Source organism: Hyperoodon ampullatus (genome assembly GCF_949752795.1).
Source record: "Hyperoodon ampullatus genome assembly, chromosome: 6".
Lineage (NCBI taxonomy): Eukaryota > Metazoa > Chordata > Mammalia > Artiodactyla > Ziphiidae > Hyperoodon > Hyperoodon ampullatus.
Window position 1 is genome coordinate 18,593,232 of NC_136919.1, and position 12,017 is coordinate 18,605,248.

Sequence of the window (12,017 nt, forward strand, 5' to 3'; positions counted from 1 at the left end):
TGCAGCGCTGTTTACAATAGCCAAGATGTGGAAGCAACCTAAAGGTCCATCAACAGAGGAATGGATAAAGAAAATGTGGTACATATCTACAATGGAACATTACTCAGCCATTAAAAAGAATGAAATAATGCCATTCCATGTTGCAGTAACATGGAACATGGATGGACCTGGAGATTATCATACTCAGTGAAGTAAATCAGACAGAGAAACACAAACATCATATGATATCACTTATATGTGGAATTAAAAAAAAAATGATACAAATGAACTTATTTACAAAACAGAAACAGACTCTGATTTAGAGAAAGAACTCATATGGTTATCAGAGGGAAAGGTGGGGAGGGAAGGGCAGATTGGGAGTCTGGGATTGATATGTACACACTGCTGTATTTAAAATAGATAAACAACAAGGACCTACTGTATAGCACAGGGAATTCTGCTCAATACTCTCTAATAACCTAAATGGGAAAAGAATTTGAAAAATAGAAACATGTGTATGTATAACTGAATCACATTGCTGTACACCTGAAACTAACCCAACATTGTTAATCAACTATACTCCAATATAAAATAAAAACTTTTTAAAATAAAATAAATTCAAATTCTTATCCAAATAAATGAGTGTGTCTTTGACAGAAATAATAGTTATGCAAATTGTGTCTTAAATTTTAGAGTATTTTACCCTTAAATGACAATTTTCATATAATTTATTCCCACTGTACAAATAAGAAAACTTTTGCTCATAGAAATGAAATGATGATTTCAGCATGGTCACTCTGTCACTCAATAGTTTGGATATTATGTATAATATTTATGATATATAATACATATGATATGGATATGGATATAATATATACAATAATACATTTAGATATGAATATAAATGGCCCCTCTTTCTCCAACTGTCCTTGATGAATGATTAAAAAAATTCACAGTTGTAGAAGGATCTTTTACCTCTTCTACATACAGGGCAGGATTCATTCTTTTATTGAAATTTAAGAAATAAAAGGTAATAGTAGTCTAGGGGGCTGGTTTTGATAGCATAAAATGGGTATTTCTATTAATATTTACCATGGAATAATATGAACTTACAAACTTTCTTTGGATCTTTCTCACCTCCATCACCCCAGCTATGCTTAACTGTTTAGATTCTTTTGGGATCATTATTTGAAATAGAACAGAGATAATTCAGCCAATCCTCATCTTGACCCCACTCATACAGTTGAACTGAGACTCAACATCAGACACGAATTCTTATCTTCTCAGGAAGGACATAGTGAAATGCTCCATTTGCCAACAATGTCCACATTGATTAATCTCCACTCATGTTGTGGTTAGGTCTGGAGAAAAACATACAGCCATATTTGCATAATTGTTTGTAAACTCATCCTACTCCTCAGTGGGTGCATATTTACACCAAGGCTTCATTCAGCTGAGATTAATACTCTCCAGATTGACAGCAAAAGAACTGCAATTACCCATGTAGAGCAACTGTGTTCTTCAAGGGGCGACAAAAAGACCCAGCTCCTTCATTTGACTACATTTCAAGTAAACGCCACTTTTGTGGAATCTTGTGGCTGATGAAGAGAAATGACAATTATTGAATTCCCAAGGATTCAATAAACTCATTTACATCCTTCAATAACCGAGCAAAAAAACAAAGCAGGTATTATGTGTCTTATTGTACTACTGAGGAAATTGTGGCTCAGAGAGGTCAAATAATTTGTCAACCTCACACAGCTACTATGTGTTGAACCAAGACTTGAGTGCAGATCAAACTCCAAAATATTTATACTACATCTCAATGCCAATCTGTTATTTTCTTTTTTTCCCCTAAATCCACATATTCTTTTAAAGAAGGGAAAAGGGTCTGGAGGAATTAACATATGCAGTCTCTGCCTAAGAGTAAATATTCAGTAAACATAGCACTGAAAAGTTTTAAAAGAACTTCAAATTTTGGGGGTACCTGTATTTATTAAGCATTCACGGTGCTTCTACGTATTTCCTACAATACACAGCAGGCAGCAAACTGTCATCTCTCAATGCTGTTGGGAGTACTTGGGTTCCTCGGGATTAGAATACAAATAAAAAAAACCAAACAAATACAAAGCACCAAAAAGGTGTTTTTATTTTATCCAAGATATACTATGCAAGGGAGAAGTTAATTGACTGGAACTCAGCTATTGGTGTTCATGTTAATGTTCTAGAAATCTGCTAAGAATATTCTTCCTTTTGAGAGAATTCTGTGCTCAGATCATACTAAAGCCTGTAAATAAGAGAGAGAAATTTGTAAAGTTCTCATTCTCAAATCAAGCTGGGAAATGGCTTTACCCAGTGAGTGGAAGCCAGTGTATATGATCATGTTGGAATGAGAGATGAAGAGAGGAAGGTATCTGAGGCCATACTCCTTTTATTACCCACATGGATTCCTCTGACTGGATCATGGAGTTACTGAATTCAACCATGAGAAGGAGTAATGAAAACCCAGACCACAGAAAAACTGTTATTGACTAGCCACTCCCTGTACCACCAATACCACTGGCATCACCTGTAAGCCACATCAACAACCTTCACTGAAACATTCACATCAAAAACCATGTAAACACAAGAAAGTAAGGCACATAAATGAGGTCAGTGAAAACTGCTATAAAGAATATATAATAAGGTGATGTGGTAGTAATTTGGGTGAGGTAAATGTTACTTTAGCTAGGCTGGTCTTGGGCAAACCTCTCTCAGTAGGCGATAGCTGGACTTGAATGATTATAAGGGGCTATCCAGGAAATGTTCTGGGAGAATTTTCTAATAGGGGGCTTGGCATGTACAAACTCCCTGAGTTGGGTATAAGCATAATGAATACGAGAAACAGAAATAAGGTGGCCATTGTAACAAAGGGAGAGGATGAGAGTAGGTGAATACTGAGACGGGTCATGGGAGACCTGGTAAGTCAAGGTGATGACTCATGTTTTATTCCAATTCCATTGGACTTTGTTGGAGGGATTTAAACACAGAAGACAGGACATGATTTACACTTTTTAAAAAGGTTTTCTGCTGAACAGAAACTGCAGGAAATTATTGCAAGGGTGTAAGGGCAGTCCCCATGACCAAGAGGAAAAAAAAAATTTATTTAGGAGACTTGATCTATCCTGGTGAGAGGGGTGGTCAAGGCAGTAGGCTGGCTGAGGAGTGAAGGATTCACAGTACTTCAGTCCAAATAGAACATGTCAAATGAGCCTTAGGACGCTATTACCTTTCTTTACACACTATGAAATATCTGTGCCATGACATATTTGTGCCTTGAATTCAGCAATGAATCTACATGGGACTGTAACATGCACACACAAAATACAGGAGAGTGATATATTGAGAGAGTGAGATATAAAGAGAAAATTTTAGCCACTTCTTTTTGTCTTGAAAGAGCTTTAGAAGGTGTCAGTGGGGGGTCTTAGAGAACCACAGAAAGATCAAAAGCAACCAAGATGGAAGCACTGGGAGAAAGGAAAAATAAAAAATGAATAGCAAGGAGGTTGGGAAGAGGAATAGAAGAAAGAAAGAAGAAAGAACCAAAAGGTATGTGATAGGGGACATGATAGAAACCTAGAGCAACAGATTTAGGAATTCCTATCTAATCTTAAAATAATGTACCTCAAAGGAACCCTGGATGTCAGAGTTTGGAATACAACACACAAGAACTACCATTTTCCATGTATTTTTAATATAAAACACATTGTGTTAAGTGTTTTCTATGCCAGATGGGGAAACTGAGACTTTGAGAGGAAATTCAACATGCCCAAAACCCCACAGCCATTAATTTTCCAGTACGAGATTCCAATCCAGGTCTGTTCAATCCCAAACCACTTTTCTCATTATGAATTAGATTTGCCTATTTTTGAACTATACACGAATGGCATCGCATAGCATGAAATCTTTTGTGCCTGGCACATTTCCTCAACATTTCCATGGCTTTGCGCATTCCTTTTCACTGCTATATAGTATTCTATTTTATAAGTATAACACGTTTTAGGGTTGATGGACACTTGGGATACTCCCAGTTTTATTATTACAAGTCATACTGATATGAACATGGCTGTGCGTATCTTTTGGTGCACACGTTCACTTGTTTCTGTTGGTACACACTTAGGAGTACAATTGCTGAATCATAGGGAATACGTATAATCAGCTGTAGGAGATACTGCCACAGGATGTTCCAAAGTGATGTACAAAATCCCTTCATTTTTACAGATGGCACAAGTGAGGTTCTTTGAGAGGAAGGACTTGCCAAACAAGAGTGAGCTGGGCCCCGGCTGCCAGCCTTCCAAAACTTAGTTCTGTTTCCAGCACAATGGCTCACTCCCTTTCCCCGTTCTGAACCAGTCCAATAAAAACTTGCTCATTCATGTCTATCATTGGTCTTCTGCCTAAATGTTTTCCTTCCTCTTCTCTAAAAATTCAGCATAAAATTCTCTAAGTAATTAATTTAAAAACAACAAAACAAAACGAAAACAGTGTAGCCATTTGTGGAAAGGCTTGCTAATAGAAAACCCAGACAGTTATTGCCATAGGTCTTCAATATACCTTTGAGTCAGCTGGGATTCCTTAGCAAGTTTTGTTATAAAGATGACTCATTGGCTTTTGACCACACTTGACGATAAGTATCATTGTATTAAAGAAGGAGTAGCGTCATGTCCCCAAAATCGTATTTCCCCGCCACTCTCTTTTTTCTGGACACCATGATTTCTGTATTCACCTCAATGTGAGAGAAGCAGCCAATTCCACTCATTGCCATAACAAGTCAAAACTTTTATCTCAGCATATTACAGTATAATAAACATATATAGTTCAAAGCCCTACAAAGAGGAACAAAACACAGTGGATAATTTCATTTCCCAGTGTTTTATTGATTACAGAGAAAACAATTCAATGTGCAAGATCCTAAGTGTGGGTGTGCATGTGCTTTCATTTTAGAAACTGTTCTAAGGGTTATTAACTATTAAAAATCCCAAAAATCACATTGATTTTTATGGACAAGTAGGTAGATACAAGTTTTATGGGATCCCCATCCCTGCTCAAATGTCTGACATTTTAATTTTATTCTACTAAAAAGTCTACATACTATTCTGTTTTTATTACAACCAAATGAAATCCTTGCCCAGTTGTTCCCTCTCTCTCTGAATCTCTTGATCTTCCCTTTGATCAGTAATGTCCCTTTTATAACCAAGATCCTCTAGAAGAGTGATTGTTACTTGGGAAAGTGGGTCTAACACTTACCACATTTATTCAGTTGTTTCAGCCTTTCGTTCAACAAATAACTGTTGAGCACTTTCTATGTGCCAAACCTCTAGATGCATCGTTACACTAGATTCACATTTGTATGTGTGTGTAAGTTTGCTTTGAAGGAGAACATTGCCTAGTGGAGGTCCACCTTTCTTTGTGATAGCACAGTGAGTAGCTTTGGAAATGTTCCCCACATGTGTTCACTGTTTAGAAGACGGTATTAAGAAAATATTTTAGGCAACTTTCAGAGTCAGTGAGTACAGGGCCAGACTCAGTGATCAGCATTATCTGCTAAGAGAAGTGAGTGGATGGAAGTATGTATTTGCAGCACTGTGTAACTGAATTCTTGTAAAGAAGGATTCAAAAGATCACAGCAGATGAAGAGAGAAAAGCCATGTGTGGGTAGTTTAGCAGCCAGGGATCAGACTGCATGTGTCCAAGAATCCAGAAAAATCCTCAGCATGTGAAGATATTGGGTGGGTCTTGGAGGGATTTGGGACACGCTCACCATCACTTTCATTCCATTCCCATCCTATAACTCTCAAGGAAAAAATATCAGCAAACACTTTACTGAGTATAGCACATTGCAAATCGGAACTGTGTCAGATTAAAGAAAAAGAGATCTGGATGTCTGTCTGTGAGACCTTGGGGGAAGTCACACCTCCCCTCCCTGAAACCAGTTTTGCTAAAAGAGGGATTGGAACTTGATGAGCTCTAAAGATTCTGGAAAAAAGCTGCCTGCTTCTTTAATACAGTCTGCTAAATAACTGGAATGAGGGCTTGAGACACACCTTGAGAGCAAACAAACTTTCCTCTTTCCAAGAGATGATCTGTAGAAGTTCTCATGGGCCCCTTTTGGGGGGAGTGGTTGGCCCTGCTCAGCAGATGGACCCAGATTGCAGTCAGGGGTTGGTGAGTCATTTGCAACACACTTTAGTCATTCAGGTGCATTTGCATTGGACTCCACAGCTGGGAACGGGCCCCAGACTCAGAGTTTGTTTATTTCCATGGACGATGGATGTCCCAGAGCTTGTTGTGAAATAAGAAATTTATAAATTGTTATGTTCTACTGCTGACAGCCTTCTCCGTTCTCTTGATGATCAGTAGCCTTTCAGACAGTCCCTTGTTCCATTCTAGAGGAAGAAAATTTATTGGACTGAACACTGACCAGGCTGTCCTGTCCTAAACTGGAAGCTTAATATCAATTATCTCGTTTTACCTTCATAACAGCCCTGTTAGAAAGACATAATTATCCTCATCTTAGAGATGTAAGAATAGAGGCCGAGAAAGTGTAACAGGCCTGGAAAAGTTCCACAGTGAGGAAGTGTGGAACTAAGATTCAAATCCAGGACTGTCTTTTCCAAACCAACATTCTTTATCCTAGATTATATAACTTTTGCCCTGGAAAAGATCACACATTCACACGTTATTTCATGTTGGTTCATTCTGGTTCTCACAATTACCTTCTGAAATTTAGAGGCAATACGAACTTAAATCTGAAGGCTGGAGAAATTGCAATGAAAGTTAATATTCCCATTTCCTTTTCATTCTGTTTCTTTCTGTGGAGAGAAACCACTACTGTTTATGTTTGTAACTTAGGGTCAAAAATACAGTAGGGCTTCAAAAATGTTTGTGGAACCGAACTAAATTAAATTTGCATCCAATAAGACGATCATGTTAGAGTTTCTGTTGGTGTCCATTATTGGGGTAATTTGATGTATGGTAATATACAGAAGCAGGGACATGCTTAGGCGATAATTCAAGGAATGTAGAAATAAAAGAAATACAAAGTAGTCATATCACAGTAACATAAAATTTTCAAAAATTCAGCAATCTCATAGTCCCCATTTTTTACAGGAAATAATTACTGAAATCTTGAGCTACTATGTGAAAATTACATTCAACAGAAGACTTGCTCTCCAGGATACTGAGGCTCATGACATCTAGAATCCTTATTGGCGCTAAGAAATGACAACTTGTTCAAGCAACTATCTGCACTTACCCCAAGACAGCTAGATCTAGGTATATACTGACCTGTCTACCTATCATCCATCTACCTACTGTGGAAGGTGTTGACGATATTTTTCACTCAAGGTATCTACAATGTTTTTTTAGCAGTCCCATGAATGGAAAAAAAGAAAGAAAGAAAAGGACAGTTTGAGGACAGGCAGTACTAGAACAAGGTTATATGTATTTGGAAACATGGAGTGTAACTCTGTGACAGAAAACTGCTACTGATGAGGCCCCTGAAGGGAAACAGATGTCTTCATGTCTCTGGCTCACATGACCTCAAAAGAAGTGAGCTCTGAGGCAAAGCATCAGCAATATTTGCATTCTGAAAAAACGCCAGCTCATAGCAGTCTTAGTATCAAGTAGTGTTTGTCTACCATACTTTTTTTTTTTTTAATTATTTTAGCTATTCTAGGTCTTTTGCTTTTTCATTTGAATTTCAGAAACAGTTTGTTAATTTCTACAAAAATCCATGCTAGTGTTCTGTATATTGCATTGAATCTATAGGTCAAGTTTGGAAGAATTAACGTCCTAACAATATTGAGCTAAAAAAAATTGAGGGACACGCCTCTGCATACGTTTAGAGAACTCTCTCTATGCAGCTAATTCTCTGTGACTTTGTATTGTAAATTCTAGCTACCTTGGTCTTCTGGGATTCTGAGCTCCATCTGAACTCAAGAGAGTCTCTTTGGCTCAGACTGTGTTCCATTTTCTTGCTGCTAGGTCTGGAAACTCTCTCAAGGCAGCAAGCTGTGACAATTACAGGGCTCACATTATTTGTTTGCTGTCTCTGAAGGACCACTGCCCCTCACTGCCTGATGTCTTCAAAACCATTGGTTCATATTTTCTGCTTGCTTTTAGTTTCAATGGAGTAAGGTAAATGTTACTCCTTCCTGGTGGGAAACCAAAGTCATTTAATTATATTTGAATTAAATTTAATAAAATTGGATACAAATATTTATTGTTACACATATATTTACCACCTCCAATATTGTCTATTCCTTTGTATAGAGGCAAATTTCCCTTTGGCATTATTTTCTGCTCAAAGGATTTTTTAAAGACATTTTTTTAAAGACATTCCTTTTAAAGACAAATCCTCAAAGGATTTTTTAAAGACATGAGTACGTTCAGCTTTCTTTTTGTTTGTATAATACTCCATTTTCCTTTAAATTTTAAAATATTTTTTCTGGTTATAAAATTCCAGATTGAAGATTGGCTTCTTTTTTTCATTCAATACTTAATAATGTTGATTTGTTACGTTCAGAGCTCCACTTTTCCTGAGGAGTTGTCAGTGTTATACTTGTCTTTGACACTCTGTTTATAATGTGTTTTTTTTCCCTCTGTTGCTCTTCAGATTTTTTTTTTTTTAACACTGATTTAAGAAATTTGATGGTGATATGCTTTGGTGTAGTTTTCTTCATATTTCTTCCGCTAAGGGTTTGTTGTGCTTCTTAGATATGTGGTTTATAGTTTTCATCAAATGTGGATAATTTTCAGTCATTTCTTTGAATACATTTTTGGTCTCTCTCCTTGCCTTTGGGAACTCCAATTATACATATATAGCTCACTAGTCACTTGATTATGGTGGTATCTGCCATGTTTATGCATGGAAAGTAACTCCATTTGCAATTAGTAAGTAACATGTGGGGAGACCCTTTGAAACTATTCAAATGTTCTGTTTCTTATCATCCCTAACTATATAGTATCCACGGATGCATACAATAATTATCACTATAGTTTTGCCAAATAGTAATTTTCTATTTACATCATTCCTTTGACATTTATTAAGTGTAATTGTATGGGATACACAGAATAATAACTCCCTCCCCCAAAGACATTTACATAGTAAACCCCTGTGAATTATAATGTTACATGGCAAGGAAGAAATAAGAGTGCATATGGAATTATAGTTGCTAATAAGGAGATTATCCTGAATTATCTAGGTGGTCCAGTGTAATCACATAGGTCCTTTAAGTGAGGAAGAAGGAGGCAGAAGAGTTAATGTCAGAATCATGTGATGTGAGAAAGATTCTACTGGCCATTCCTGACTTTAATGACATTGTGGGGGGGATTGGTACTCCCCCCTAAGGATGCTGGAAGTCTGTAGAACATGGAAAAGGCAAGAAAACAGATTGCCCCACAGAGCCTCCAGAAAGGAATGCGCTCTTGGCAACAACTTGATTTTAGCCCACTGAAACCCATTTCAGATTTCTGACCTCCAGAATTATAAACTTTTAAATTTTAAAATAAATTTGTGTTTTTTAACCTTTTAAATATGTGGCAATTTGTTACAGTCACAGCCACTATGGAGAACAGTATAGAGGTTCCTTAAGAACCTAAAAATAGAGCTACCATACGATCTAGCAATCCCACTCCTGGGCTTATATCCAGAGAAAAACATGGCTTGAAAGGATACATGCACCCCAATGTTCATTGCAGCACTGTTTACAATAGCCAAGACATAAAAGCAACCTAAATGTCCATCAACAGATGAATGGATAAAGAAGATGTGGTACATATATACAATGGAATATTACTCAGCCATTAAAATACTGAAATAATGCCATTTGTAGCAACATGGATGGACCTGGAGATTATCATACAAAGTATATCAGACAGAGAAATACAAGTATCATATGATATCGCTTATATGTGGAATCTTAAAAAAATGATAAAATGAACTTATGTACAAAACAGAAACAGACTCACAGACTTAGAGAATGAATTTATGGTTACCAGGGGGAAGGGGTGGGGAGGATAGATTAGGAGTTTGGGATTGACGTATACATACTGCTGTATTTAAAATAGATAACCAACAAGGACCTACTGTATAGCACAGGGAACTCTGCTCAATATTCTGTAATAACCTAAATGAGAAAAGAATTTGAAAAATAGATACAAGCATACATATAACCAAATCACTCTACTGTACCCTGAAACTAACAAAACACTGTTAACCAACTATACTCCAATATAAAAAAAAAATCTGAAAACAAATTAACACTCAGAGGCCAACATATCTGCATGCTCTATCTGGCCTAAGGGTCCCCAGAATGTGACCACTATGTTAGACTGACATGGTTTAAAAATATTCCCTCCCTTCTGGACTCTTTTTGTATCAGTAGCTTAGTTATGCCTTATAGTTGAAAAAAGAAAAAGACAAGAAACAAAGTTATGAGAACAGGAAAGCTGGAAATTGGGGAGACTCAATGTTTCTTAGGTGTCTCTTGGCCAGAGACAGTGAAATTGTGTGTTTGACATGGACAATTCCATCACAATAGGACTGGGCCTGATAGGAAAAGTGATTGATATCGCTCATGTATGTATATGGTTTCTATCTATATATGGGTTTAGACATCAATAAAGCATTTATAAAGACAGAAAAAATAGAAAATAATGCATTCCTTCACCATAAGGAAGAGTGACCCCTTTCCTCCATTTATTTATGAACTCACTCATTCATTCATTCACTTTTTCATTTGTTATATTAGCACTGACTTACGGACATTTATTTTCTTTCATGGCTTATAATTCAATAATCTCATCTTCTATTTTGTTGCCCAAGTCATCCCAGATTTGGCCACTGGGAACTTCTTTAAATTGACTCCTATGTCCTTTCTACAGCTCCATCATTTGATGGAGGCATGTTCTTCCCCTCTAGTTTTGCACCTTTTTTAAAAAAATTTATTTAATTTTGGCTGTGTTGGGTCTTCATTGATGCCTGCGGGCTTTCTCTAGTTGCAGTGAGCACGGTCTACTCTTTGTTGCGGTGTGCGGGCCTCTCATTGCAGTGGCTTCTCCTTGTTGCGGAGCACGGGCTCTAGGCGCATGGGCTTCAGTAGTTGGGGCATGTGGGCTCAGCAGTTGTGGTTCACGGGCTTAGTTGCTCTGTGGCATGTGGGATCTTCCTAGATCAGGGCTTGAACCCATGTCCCCTGCGCTGGCAGGCAGATTCTTAACCACTGCATCACTAGGGAAGTCCCTAGTTTTGCACTTTTAACCCAATGTTACACTGACTTTTGTGAATAAGATTTTAGATATTTAGTTGCTTTTCAGGATTACTGGTAAAATTGATACTGCCAGAAAAACAGTGTAGTCCACAAAAAGGAAAGATATCAAAAGCCATATAAATTCTCACATCTTTAAAAGCATGATTAAAGCTGTTCACAGTCATTTATCTCTAATGTTTGGAATTGACATAAAAGGTAACCATGAGTTCTTGAAATGTCCTTACTTCACAATTGGAATTGACATCTTGCACCCATAATTTTGTCTCACAATGCCCTCATGTCAATTTACTTATGTCTTTATTTATCCCGAAAGGAAATCAAAATACTGTACTGACTACTGTACTGAAAGTGAATAACAGAATGGTTGCATTAGTCCAGAATGGCATTCGGGGATTGGTTGGCTGCTCTCATGACCGCGTGCCTGATGGGGGGCTGCGGCTGCTCTGACTGCCCAATATCACGAGAGAGCATATTCCTAGACCAGGAAAAGTTCAAAATTTAAAATTCAAAGTACAGTTTCTACTGAATACATACCGCTTTCGCACCATCCTTAAGTCAACAAATCATGAGTGAAACCACTGTTAAGTCAGGGACGATCTGTATGTATTGACAGTTTATTGATGAGTTGACAAGGAGCTGAGATATTAGAGGTGACTAAAAATATTTTTAAAATTCATACAGTTCATTTCTATAATTAAAATGTATGTAAATGAGAATATGATATTT